Below are 14,484 nucleotides of genomic sequence, written 5' to 3' on the forward strand. Positions count from 1 at the left end.
GCGCTCAAGTCTGATTGGCCAATGCGCAACTTGAAAAATTTACTATTTGATCTATTGTCCCAATTTTTGCTTTCGATCTGATGTCTTTCGATCTATTGTCCTAGCACCTCCTAATTTGCCCATGGTTTCTCAAAATTCCTTGATGAAGCTAGTGTGATGTTAAGTATTTTACCGACTTTAGTGATTTGTGTGCGTTAATAAAACCATACATTCAAAACTGTCCAGTAATACAGCCAATTAACTCAACTCTGCAATTACAAAAATCAAAAATAGATCGGAACTGTTATTGGACACTAAAATTATGCGCACATGTAAAATAAGCTAATTAGACAACGATTGTTTCACATTCGCAATTATATTTTTTGCTCAGTCTATTAGCCTAGTCTAATCCATGATTATAACTCTATTTGTCAACAATTATAGTCTGTTATACTGTTATACATAATCTTTACCTATTTATTCGGAAAGTCGAAATTTTTTTTCACGCCTATGGTAATTGTTTAGATGAAGATCAATAATGAGCTTACCGGTAAGTTAATTGACTTTTTTTAAATGACACCTGTATCTTTTGCTCAAACAAAATATTCTGACATGAAAACTAAATTGGAGAAAACTAGTTTATGTAAGCTGGAAAAAAATAGTGTAATAGAATATCAATATATTAGTGTGGTCTTCGAATGTTTGCCCATATTTGAGTTTTTTGCCGTATTGTCACCGTAATCTCGATAATGACAGCTTCCATTAAACATATATAAATATTTGAGTGATTAGCTTGTGGTTTTAATGGGTTCGACAATGTAGAAAGTTGTGACTGGTATCACAAGAGTAAATTTTTGGGGAGGGGAACAGTAAGGCAAAATACTCTCTTCTTCCTTGGCGGTTTTCCAGCAGTCTTGCTCTTCCGATGTTTGCTCTCGCATCAAAGAGAATTAATTTTTTTAGGTGACCACAGTTTCATCAAAATTATGAAAACGTTTTTGCTGCTTGCAATAATTCTGCAGAAATGTACCGCCAGATTAGAACAAAGGACACTTTTAAGAGAAAGACGAGTTGCCTTCGATCTGACTAACTACATTAACAACTATGAAGCCAGCGAAAATTGGGGAAATTTTCCTGAAGCAACCCGTACTTACCCTAAGGGGTTACCCAATTCTACCCGTGTCAAATTTTTACCCGAAAAAAGATGTAAGATCAGGGGGGTCACCGGGGGAATTTTTAGCTAACTCGGCTCAAAACTCTTACATCACTTTTTGGGGGGATTGGGCGTAATTCGATGCAAGAGTGGAGGTAATGAGGGGGGGGGGGGGGGGTAATTCTGGGGGGTTAACCAACCTCTATACCCTCTACCGATTCTCCCTAGACTCTAAACCATCAATGCTTGCCAAATTCTTGAAGTTCCATCTATATGAATGTACTCCCCCTTACATCATCCCCCCCCCCCAACCTTACATCGTTTTATCCCCTAAAGTTACCACCTAACCTTACATCTTTTTGAAGTCTTTTTTTGAGGGGGGGGGGGGGGGGGTAAATCTAAAAATTTCCCCATTACCCCCCATTATCCCCCTAATCTTACATCATTTACCCCCCATAGACAATTACCCTCCACTCTTACATCAATTTGGGGTAATCAAGGGGGTTATTTCCACACCGGAAATCATGGGAAATTAACAAAATTGGGGAAATTTTCCTGAAACAACCCGTACTTACCCTAAGGACGAGGACCCACCTCCACCGCCCAGCCACGACTATTCTGCGTCACATTCAAATGCAAATAACAACAAAGACGAAGCAAATTTAGGCCCGCAAAATAAAGCTCTGCCCAAACCTGACGATCATGATGACTGGCACCCGCCACCCCCACCCCCTTCTGTGAACCCGTACCCTCTTTGTGCTAATTGTATGGCATATTACAACAATCATGCATTTTGTGTTCACGCAGAATATTGTTTTTGTTTCTCTTTACAATCAAATGCTGTAATGATATCATGTTCAGTGATTTCGATAAATCTAATCAATTAAAACTTGAAATACTAAAATATTAAAATATTAAATTTTCTTGAATAAATATGCGTTTCCATTACCAATAATGATAAGTTGTAACTTTTGATAACGATGAGAAATTTAATGATAATAATTACTAACTTTCATCAGCAAATAATTATTCTAAGAATTTAATGATGCAAAATCAAACTTGATCAATGAGTTACGTGCATTATTATTATTATAAGCTATGAATTACCCCTAAATTAACTTGTGCATGTGTTGTCAATAATTGTTCAAATTGAATGTCAATTTATATTTTTGTCTCAACGTGCTCATAATCACATTAAATGAATTTACTGTTTGTCAGAGATAAGAAGCAAATTTGAATTTAATTTTACTTTGGTATACTGTACTGAAACTACTCCAGTTGAATTTAAGAAAGAGAAAAGCAAGGAAACTGGGTTTGAAAATGGGGAAATGATGTAGACCCGTGTTGAGTAATCAAGATTCCGCTCGTCCCCGCATGTTAACGTCTGTAAGATTCTGCACTTTTTAGGCGGCCTAGAACGGGAACTAGCGCCCAGATCTCACAAATCGAAAGGTTTTGTTTGGTGGTTCGATCTTGTTATTAGCCCCATTTATTTGCTCTTCCGGCTTGATCAAAACAGTTAGTCCAACTATTCAATTAATAAACTAAATACGTAAATAACTAACAGAATAATAGTAACTATAACTCCAAGCAATCAAACTATCTAACTGTAATCCAACTAAAGTAACACTCTAACAGCAGTGACTAGAATACACTTAAGAACTGCTCAGAGTACTGACTGGTAATCCTTAAGCTCAACAAACTCTAAGTTTTAATCAAATTCTCACGAGACGATACGATTCTAGACGATTATCTACCCGCTATAAACGTCGGTAATCCCGCAAACTATCAGAGCGGTCACCCTATTACAAAGCTAACCGTCTAGCGATTCTAAACACGCTAGTCTACAATCCGAGCTCAATGCTCAAACTTTACAGGCAAATCTGCCAAAACAAAGCACGTCCGATTTTCAGCGACTATTCAGAGCCTCTCGCTCAATCACTCCGGCAAAGTTAACGCAACGACGCTTAATAACGATTCGCAGAGCCTCACTCTCAATAATACCGGCAAACTATCCCAAACAATCGATTATTAACTCGCTCACGGTTTGCAACTTCGGTGCTGCGCTTATAGTGTAAGCCGCTTTTATACTGAGCCGAGCAAACAGTTCGTTTGCTCAAACCAAATAACCGTCATTATTGCACCACGTTTTCCACCTTCTGTGCTGCTATTGGCTACTTTGTTTACATTCCGCAATACCAATGCCGTAAAACCGCAGTGTGTTGAATACGAAAACTTACTTGTTAAATGTCACTCAAGATGGCCGCCAAATTTACGTATATGCGAAATCCGGATTTCTCGGTTCTTACGTGCAATTTGTTTACATAGGGGAATTCCTGGAGTACAATCCGCACGTCCACTTATCCGCTGTAGGCTTACGGCCTGGTTGCGTCGTACGTTTGTAATAGGCGAAATAATTCAAAATGGCCGACAAATCCGTTTAAGCTTAGTTCGTTACCGATCCCACGTTTCCGGGTCTTTTGTTTACATAAGGCGGTTTGGGTGTACGGTTCGCATTCGGCCTAATCAGGCATGGGCTCAAGGCCTTATTGCACCCTGTAATAGGTGGTGTTCACAAAACTCAAAAGTCAGCGTTTTCGGATTTTACCCCAAAAAAATCATTTCTTCCACATATAAGTGTTCATTGCTCCTCAGCTAGTACAGCTGTGACTACCAATTCTTGTACACCAAGATCTTAGGGGTTCCCTAGGGTTTTGGTGATCCCGGTTGGGTTCGGCCATTTCGGCTTGGCAAAATGGGGGGGGGTGGACAAATTTTCGGTCCCAACTTCTAAAAATTTTCAGATTTGACTAAAATAGGGAATTTCGTAAAACTCTATTTTCTTTCAATTATAATGGATAAAAGTGACTATAGTCGGATTTTGCACTACAAAAAGCTTTCCGCAACATCCACTAAGCTACTAATCCGTAAAGAAGGGCATTTCCGAGCAAAGCTCCGAGTATACACAATTCGCGACGGGAAGCTCTTTCGAGATTGAAAACAGGTCCTTCACAGCGATTTTGGAACATCAGGATAGAAATCGCCCTGTTCGCATACAACTGGAAGGCTTTATCCGCACGAAGTACCACGTCGAGCGGTTAAGACAATTCTGCAGGAGGGTCGTGACGAGTTGTCCGGAATGCCAACAGCGTGTCGCCGTTCGCAAGACCGGACCTATGATTCACCTAAACAAGCAGCGGGTAGAATGGCTGTGCAAGCAATTGGGGCTAACTTGCAACAGTACTAACCCGCTTTCTTAAGCGTTCAAAAAGTGAGTATTATAGTTTATTGCACGTACTACGTTTAAATACGATTTTAATTAAGTAACTGTATTGTTTCAGTTCCGAGTCCCTTGACGTCACCCATTTCCGAATCCAGACTCTACTTACTGCTCATCATAGGTACAACTGCGTGTGTTCGGCTCTATCAGTAGTTCTAACTGGTGCTCGCACCTCTGGTGGAATTATCGAGGACTGGGTGAAACGCCTGCAGGAATCGGGACCGAACCGTTATTTGTTTGATCTCCCCGATGTGGTTTGTTAAAGTGACTCGAGTACAATCCGCATGTTACCGAACTGAGTTGGACTGACCTACGGATGATAGCCCGGGCACTGTCAGCTAATATTTATGTGTATGTTAGTTCACCCCGACAATCAGAGGATCACTGGGAAAGTTACGCGGGCACGCACGCTGGCCCGTCGGCTCCCGCAATCTATCTCGCATTTTCAGTTACGGACGAAGGGATAGGTCATGTTGACCTAGTAAGGAGAGTTGACCCGAAACCACACTAAACTAAATTTAAAAGAATAGATATACAACAACGATAACGATTATGATGCGGTGATGATATGATGATAGTTAATGGTTTCAAGTTAGTTTGTCAAATTAGTTTTCATCTTCTTCGGCCCTCATTACGTTCAACCATTCCTCCTACGACTCTTCACCTTATTTCACCTCCTCGCTCCTCCTGGCAGCGAATAGCCTCCTGCGGTCTATCCGTTCCACACTGACTAACACATGCCTCTCCAGATCCAACATTTTTTTCCTTCTTCCTAGTTCTTGGTCCGCCAATCCTTTCTATTTTTCGATAATGTTCATCTTCATTTTCCTCGTCTCTTTACTACGTTTTTTCTTTGTACTTTTTTACCCTCCATTGTCAAATTTACTATATTATAGCGTCGATATTGAGATTAAGATGGGTTTTGGTGTTTAGTATATAGACTAGCAAACTTACTACTTCCGTTTGTTTGTCAACAATTTCATCTACAACAACGTTTACATCTTAACCATGGTTAGTTCAATTTCACATACCTCTCTTCTAGATCTTTTATCCTCCTGGATAATAATTCGGTCTTAACTCGGAAAAGGAAAATTGAACAATGAGAACCTCCCTAGTTCTTTAAGGGTACTGTCTATGTGATAACAGTCTGATGATGGCAGTCTCATGATAGCAGTCTGAGCTTTGAGCTATTTAGTTACAGTTTAGTTTTGCATACGTGCCACTAATTGGTTCAGTCTTTTTGCATTTTTGTTCCCGTGCCTCTCTGCAAGATGCATAGCCACCGGGAACAGTTTCCTTTCCCCAATGTCAAAGTGATAACGACGCAAGTGTGTAGGAAATTCACCCCTTGCTGGGGACCAACACAGGACCCTCAATTGTTCTCCATGTTCCGAAGTCAGTATTATATCTCCCGACAATTCATATCTAATAGAGTTGACCACAAAGCACCCGTCACCTAGCTGTTTCGATTCCCATAAAAGTGCCAGCATGTTTATCAATGAAATTTTGCGAAGAAAGTAGTCAGTTCAACAGTAATGATCAAAATGAATGATAGATACCTGATTTTTAGCTTATAAGAAAGATGTTTGTTCGTTGTGGTTGCGGCTCAAGGTGAACACACAAACCTACACTCAATGTTTACACTAGTTTGATCAGTCTAACCCTAGTCGTAGCCACGTCCAGATCCGGCTTCCACCAAGGGCAAGTAATGCTCTCGCAACTCCTTCGTCGCTGCTTCGATCACTCGCTGCAGGTTAAGGATCCGAATAGTCCTGACCTTCATGTCAATGCTGGGCAATCCCAGGCCGCGTAGATTCCAATAAAGGGTGCGGAAGAGAGCTCCATGCCACGACGGGCTCCACTAAGCGGTCGATAGGTCGACGAGGAACTTCATGTCATCCTCCTTCCTTGTCAGTCGATAGAACGATTGGAGTTCCAACGTCTCCCAGGAGACACGTCCGAGCAGGTCCATCTGCTGGGACCAGGACGTCGCATCTTCCATTGACTCCAGGGCATCAACCTCGTCGCTGGTCAGAATTGGCGTCCCTACGTAGCTCCGGTGCATAATTATCAATACCCAAGAAGCTCGGGTCCGACAAGAAGTGGTGTCCTACCACTTCCGGATCAGCATCCAGCTCGATCTCTCGTCCCAGCCCGCAGCGCACATACTGCATGTTTTCGTCCAAGTCTATCGGGTGGAGGAACACCTCCAACGTCACTCGAATGTTAAAGTTAGTCATTTTCTACTTTGCTTTCTGAGAGTTCGCTCAACTATTCGTGGTGATCAAAATGACCGTACAGTTTTCGTTTGATGAGTTTTGGGCGGTGTTATTTTTGATCGCTGAAAATTATTTTTACGTCTGTTTACTAACTAAACTAAAGGATCACGTCTTACTGAGCTCGCATAGCAATCTTTGCGCGCGTTCGATCATGTCCTAGGTTTCTTTATCTTAGACTACCAGTCAATGATTAGCACTTGAGTACACGATGACACACAGAAGCAAATACACGTTAATAGGCATAAGTAACATAGCACCTACCTCTGTGGGATGCACAGATCACTTGAGGTCAAAATAAATGAGAAAGTTTAGGTCAGACTTAGCTCAAAGTGATGTCTCCTCTGAAGCCGTCAGAGTCTTCCCAGCGCCATTCCTACCGTTCGTAACATAGGCATACGTTTGTCGTACGACCACCGACCGTCTCTTGTTATCTGGCTTTTTCAACATCACTGACCCCTCCTCGGTGAGTCTGGTTGGTTGTTCCCTGTCTGAGATATACTCTGTCCCTCATTGCACTGCTCCTCGTGGGAATCTTCGTCCTCTTGGGGTAGGGTCTCTTTCTTTCCCCGTTATTGGTCCTGAGGCTTCGGTTTTGTTCTTCCTCCTTGTGCTGCCTCCCTTCTACAGTTTGACAGGTGACTTTGGCACCATTTATGAAGGTACGTCAGGAATCCAAATTGAGCCGCTGCCAAGACTCCGAGCCCCATCACAGTCTTTATCAATATTGTCACTAGCACCGCGAAAGCTGTGGTGCGTCTGAAAGGTTCATTTCTCACGCGATTAGTCTCCACCTCCTCTGCATGGGGTTTCGCCAGCTCTTTCATGCGGCGGCTGTCCACCAACTCCTCGGGCAGGGTTACCAGCTTCAAGCAACTGGCTTCCATCACCCACTGTTGTAGATCTCGCTTCAGGTGAGGTGGCGTGCGTCTCTCAAACAGACGTCTCTCCGCTTCGTCAAGTTCGTCCAAAATGGCCGTTAGCAAAGGGGTTGTCAGATGTGAATTATGGATCCGTTGCCGTGTCCACAACTGCCCCAGTCGACTCGCGACTCCATTTTTCCGCCATAGCTCTCGATGTGGCCATTACATGGCGGTCGGATCAGACAACTACGATAGCCGGGCAAAACCACCGGTTCCACTGAGATTGCGGAGTAGTTTCTAAAACTGTAATTGTCCGATCCCGCAATAACTAAGTTCACTGAATCTTCTATGTACTCGGCGGTTACTTCTTTTGGTAGATCCATTACTGTGTAGTGACATGTTCGGACGGCTGCATCATCTCGGCCCAAGTAGAGGTTGGTCAAGCAGTCATCCTTTGTAAGTTTGTTCCAGAGAAATGGGCGTTCGCATAGCTGGACTCTGCCACTGAGCGGGCATTGGGCTACAAAATCAGACATCGACCTTTCCACAAAGATTCGTCGCTCGTCTGTGGTCAGGAGGATATAGTTTGTCAATTCATAGGTCTTCGTGGTCTCTGTTGAGGGTATGGGTTGCGGTATGCTAACCGCACGATAGCTCTGGTAGAATTTATCGAGCTCTGCGGTCGGTATTGTCAGTCGAACGAACAGACCGGCTTCGCGGCCCAGCTGGCTTCCACTAGCTCCAGCCGGTAGTAGAGGTTCAAGGAATTTTGTGGGATAACAGGTTTTCCTCGGCGAAAGTCGGTGTTGGCCAAAACTTTCATCAATGTTCCCGGGGTTACAAGGTCGCTGGCCAATTTCCCCTCTGTTAGCTCATTGATGGCCGTGTGCCATTGGTGCACTACCTTGGCCAGTGATGCTCAATACGTGAATAGTTCTTCCCGTATATCGTAGAATTCGCTCGAGAAGTTCGAAGCTGATAGGGACAGGGCCCACAAGTCCGTTTAGAGGGTGTGCGGTTTCACACTGACGCAGTAATCGTTCCCTGTCTTTGTGTGCGTGTGATCCAGCAGCTGGTTGAATGCTGCTTGGATTCGCCGAAAGTTCCCATTGGACTCCTATGTCGTCCGTTTGAGTTGGTGTTGTGCACAGTTCAGGGAACTGGCAATCAGATGGAGTCTCTCGCCTGTGGCCAGAGTGACACTCCTGAGCTGTTCGTTCAACTGGCGGTTCTCTTTCTGCAGCTGTTGCATATGTCTTGTCTCGCCGCAGAAACCCAGGGAAGTGGTGAGGTGACAGAGTTCATCTTTGAGTACCGGCTCCAGGACCAAAACTGTCCCAATTCCCGCGAGAAGAGGTTGTACCCAACGCTTGGACTGTGACTTGGAACGCTTGGTCTTGGTTGACGGTGGTAGCCATGGTTTTCTTGAGTTGCTTCAACATTGAGTGGATTTTCCGCGCTACCTTGGCCACGTCCTCCACGTAGTGCTGAGTGAGGTTGAGCACTCGTTCCGTTAACTGTCCATCGGCACAGATAATGCCTCCGTAGTCCCTCCACTGCTCCGCTAGACCAGTCCGGAAATCGTCATGCGCGGAACTAAGTAGACTCTCATTGAACGGAAGGGCTTCAGTGTACGGGAGCGTCAACCAGATCGATTCGTAGGCCTCTGGTAGAATGGTCAGGTCTTCTGCAATGAAAACACTTCCGGCCGTGTGATTACTCTCTGCATTCGTCAGCCGAAACACGGCTCCCAATAGCAAAAGTTTCAGAAAATTTAGCATCGAGATGAGTTACTGAATTTCAATTATGTCAAGTATCAAACTGGCTCAAATAAAGTTAGTTAATAACCGAATAATCAATTACCTACTTATTGTTTACCTACTGTCTGGCAATGTCATAAGAATTGAGATCCAAAAAGCTTAACCTAATGATCGCGCCGGTTTGATATTTGCACACTCACAGTTCAAGTACAAAAAAATTTGTTTAAGTCTAAGCTTGACCTTTATCGATCGTTTATCCCTAACCGTTGGACCGGGGGTCAAACACGTGTGCCCCGCCGCGGCTCCTTTAGCTTCCGACTTGGATTTCCAGCTTCTGGTGGTATAGGGGCTGACGTGGGTGTTGTGAGTTGGGCTGACATCGCCCCTTAATCTGGTGTCAAGTCGCTGGGAACTGGCTGGGTTATAGGGCTTTCGGAGGGTCCGCTGTCCGCGTCCCAACCTTCCACACAATTTTGTTGCTCGTTGACAGCGGAAGTCTTGTCTTCGGCTGGCTTTCTAGGTGTCGCCTGAGGGGTTGCGTCCGTCCCCCTTATTGCTGATTCCAGTGGTCGGGCACCAGGGTCCGGGTGTGCGGGCATGTCCGAACTAATTTTGATTCCTGCTGGATCCCTATTCGTGGGGAGCTGGGTGTACAGCGTCATTGCGTTTGGGGTAGGAGTCCCTTCAGAGTCGGCCGCATCCTCGTTTTCTTCGAACAGGTCTCTTAACTCCGGTCCGTAGTCTGGTAAGGCTCATTGTCGGCTTCTCCTCCGCGCTTGGATTTTTGCGTTGACCAGGCCTGGGAGATTTCCGGGGGCGCTCGTCTGGTCGCTGGCTCGTGGTCTTCTTCTTCGTCTGCCCCGTCATCATCGACTGGGTCCCTGTTTTCGACCCGGTCCCGTTCAGCCACAGTACCACGAGGTCTTAACTGCCTTTTCGCCATGCTGTCTTCGTCAACGTGTGATTTTAGGTTATTGAAGTGAACAATTTCCCCCTTGGTCTTTGCTGTCGTTTTCGCTATCTTGTAGGTCACTTCCGAGATGCGCTTCAGAATCACACAGGGCCCTTCCCAATTGTTGTAGAACTTCTTGGATTTCTGTTTGTGCTTGGCAAACACCCAAACTGTGTCTTCAACCTTATAGGGTTCGCCGAAAACCTTTTTATGGAACCGGTCTTTCTGCCTCTTCTGGTTTTGTCCCATGAACTCACGGGCATGCATGTGAGCTTCCCGAAACTGCCCGTTTAGCCACTCGACGAAAGGGGTGGTTGGATTTCCGTCGTCCGACCTTGGGTAAAAGAGGTTGATGGGGTATTGACACTCTTTGCCGTATTCAATGCTGAAGGGTGTCGCATTCGTGGTCTTATGTACTGACGTGTTGTTTGCAAAATTGATGTACGGCAGAAGCTCGTCCCAATCGCCGGGGCACACGGCAGAGTTTTTGGAGAGCACGTCGGCCATGCAACGGTTGAATCTTTCCACCTGGCCATTTCCGTCCGGGTGATAGGGTGAAGTCCGTGACTTATCAATCTTTAACAGCTTGCACATCTCGGCGATTAATTTACTGCCAAAGTTCTTACACTGATCCGCGTGTAGGACGTTGGGCACACCGAACTGCAGGACCCAGTTCTCCACAATCGCTTCGGCCACGCTTTTCGCTTCGGTTTGCACTAAGGGCACCGTAACCACATGCTTGGTGAAGTAGTTGGTTAGGGTGAGAACATATTTCGCACCAGTGGCTTTTGCTTGCTTTACAGTGCCCTTGATGTTGGCTGCTACGGTGTGGAAGCGGATCCCCACTTCGGAAGTTTGCAGATCTGCTTTTCGGCGGTTTCCCACTTTGGTGCGAGCAGCACACTCTAAGCAGACTTGTAGTTTGCGCTCTAAGTCGAATCGTACCGTTGGCCACCAGAATCGTTGCTTGACTGGTCCTAGAGTTTTCTCCAGATGAAAGTGCCCTCCGCTGACGGGTGATGCGTGCAATTGGTCCGGGATCCTTTTTCTGCAAGGAGCCGGTACTACCAACTGCAGGAGGTCTCCCTCGACGTTTTCTTTCTTCGATACAGGAGTCCATCTTTTATGAGGAGTACTGTTCGCCAGTACTGTTCTCCTTATTTGGTTGCCTCTGCCCTGGTCACTAGGTTGGTTCCCAAGCGTGGGCGGTCCTTGTTGTTCCCGTCCTGTACCCAGTAGAGGATTTGGGAGATGGCTTCGTCCTTCTCCTGGAGTTCCCGTACATTACTCTCCGTCCTACTCCATGCGATACTAACTTCGTCGAAACCGGTAGTGCCTCATGACAGCACAGCCTGTGTAGGTTTGGCGCTGTGCCCTAAGTCTTTTAGTGCTTCCTCCAGGGTCTTTGCTTCCGGGCAATTTCCGAGTGCCTCCTTCAGCTCGCCTGGTTACCACTCTGGGAGTTCGTCCTCCAACATCCGCGAGAGTCCGTCAGCGTTTGTGTGGCGGTTTCCCGCTCGGTGCGCCACTTGTAAATCATATTCCTGCAGGTGCTGCAGCATTCGGAATGTCTACCCATCTGAGTTCTGCCTGAACAGTCAGAAGAGACTAGCGTGGTCTGTCCGGACAATGAAATTCAACCCCAGACGTGGGGTCGGAACCACTTCAGCGCTTGGACCACTGCCAGTGCTTCTCTTTTTGTTGTCAAGTAGTTCGCTTCTGTTCGACTCAAGGTTCGGCTTATGTAGACGATAGGTTATTCCACGCCGTCCACTATATTGGATAGCACCGCCCCTAGGCTCACATTGCTCGCATCCGTGTCCACGATGAATGGACTGTCGTATTTCGGGAACTGCAACATGGGTGCTGTTGTAAGCTCAAACCTCAGGCGATCGAACGCTAGTTGGCATTCCACCGTCCAGTTAAACCAAGCGTGCTTCTTTGTCAGCTCGTGCAAAGGTTGGGCAATCTTGGCAAAGTCTTTAATGAACCGCCTGTAATAATTACAGAAACCATCAAATGATCTAACTTGTTTCATGGTCTTGGGTACAGGCCAGTCACTGACAGCAGAAACTTTCTCGGGGTCGGGGGACACGCCGTCTGCGGAGATCACATGGCTCAAGAAGACCAATTGCTTCTGGAACAGTCGACACTTCTTGGGTTTCAGTTTTAGGTCGGCTTGGCGCAGTGTTTTGAACACCATCTCAAGGCGCTGTGGGTGCTCCTCCTCGTTTTCACTGTAGACCAGTGCATCCGCCAGAAAAATCAGTACCCATTTCCACAAGTGTCGTCTAAAGAGTTCATTCATCAGACTCTGGAAAGTCCCGGGAGCATTGGACAATCCAAAAGGCATCTTGAGGTATTCGTAGTGTCCGCCTTAAGGGGTTACGAACGCCGTCTTGTGTCGATCCTTTTCGACAATGGGCACTTGCCAGTATCCGCTTGCCAGATCCATCGATGAGAAGAACTTGGCTCCCCTCAGGGCGTCGAACGTTTGAGCGATCTTGGGGATTGGAAAAGCGTCTATAATCGTCACACTGTTGAGTGCTCGGTAAGCCACAGAACCGCGTACTTCCGTCTTTCTTCTTCACTAGCACAATGGGCGCGCTATAGGGACTGTTCCACGGCTGTATGACTCCTCTCTCGCTTCCTCCTCTAATATGTGAAGTTTGGCTGGGGAAAATCTAAATACCGGTGTTTTAATTGGCTTAATGTCCGTGGTGACGATGTGATGCTCGACCAGATCGGTTGTCCCCAACTCTGAGTCTCTCAACGCAAAGACATCTCGGTGTTTGCAGACCATCTCTCGCAGTCGCTCTCGGGGTCCATCTTCTATATCTGGGGCAGTAAGCTGGAGGATCTCTTCCGCGTTACTGTCAAACTCCTAACCTACTGACTGCACAATTTGGGTCATCGGTGGAGCTGTGGTCTCTTGCTGTTCTTCAGGTGTTTTAGGGCTATCTACTGCTTGAATGCATAGTGTTGGGCACCTCGCGTGGCATGCGCGGGAGCTGATAGGCACTCTGCTAATCGGGTTTGGTCCTGCCGTTGACCATCGTCGGCTTCTGTAGCTGTTTGGCTTTTTTCCAGGCAAGTGGGATGCTGCAGCGGGACCATTTCGACGGGAACTGCAGAGCCCTCGCCTTTCCTGTTCCCAAATTGGTTTGAGTCAAATTCCAGTGAGCCTCTGAACTCCTCCCTTGTCCGCGACCCAATGATCAGCTCTGGGCTCTTTTCGTTTAGCACCAATACGGGCAGTTCGTCGTTTATAGAGCCTACTTTCACTCTGAGTTTTGTCCTTCCAACCGCAGGCGCTTTCTTGCCGTTCGTTAGAAGTAATTTCCGGCAAAGTTTGTCAGCGGTGGATTCGGCATCATCTTGTAAGCTCCTAATTGCAGTAGGTTCGTGTTGGCACCACTGTCAATCAGCGCCCTTACGGCCATCCCGCCTGCCACGACATCGACCATGGGCAACAAACACGGTTTATCGAGTTCGTCCGGTTCAAAATCGTTGTTAGCTTGTCTCCTTGTCACAACCGTCTCTGCAATTTCGGACGGAGTTGGGTCGTAGGTGCAGACGTTAGCTTGATCTTGCTGGAGCTGTGTCTGGTTGTGGCTTCATTGCTTGATCCCATATTTCTGATTTCCCCTTCCTTAGTTTTGTGGCTTGTGTCGGAATTCGGCCTGGACAAACCCCTCCGGGTGGAGTCTGCCCAGAGACCCGGCCCCTCCTAGTTTAAAGGAGCGCGATACTGAGGGCAGTCTCTCCTCAGGTGCCCTTCTTGACCACATTGCCAACAGCTACTACCGCGAGGTTTGTTCCAGTTTGCCCACTGTCTGTTCTGGTTGTTTGTTCTCTCGAACGACTTCCCGTGACGACTGTCGGGCGGGTAGGGGATGAACAACTGCGGGGCAGCCCACGCTGGTGCGCCCTGTCGGGGTTCCTCCCGTGGCTTGGGTAGGATCGAGTTCGGCATCTTACTCATGCTCGTCTGTACTTCTTTGAGTGAGGACTCCATCACTTGCATCCGGTTCTGCATCTTCGGGAATTGTTGTTCCTCACTCTCCACCTCAATTCCCGCCGTATGTCTGTGGTCCCGCTAGTGACCGCCATCTTTAGGTCACCTGCTTGTGCCAGCGTACTTGGTTTGCCTCACTTCGTCGGCAGACCGCACTGCCGTGGTGTGGCGACGGCTACTTTTCCGTGAGTTCTTGCTGATAG

This window comes from Convolutriloba macropyga, chromosome 10 (assembly GCF_964194025.1).
Source record: "Convolutriloba macropyga chromosome 10, txConMacr16.3, whole genome shotgun sequence".
In the NCBI taxonomy this organism is placed as follows: Eukaryota; Metazoa; Xenacoelomorpha; order Acoela; family Convolutidae; genus Convolutriloba; species Convolutriloba macropyga.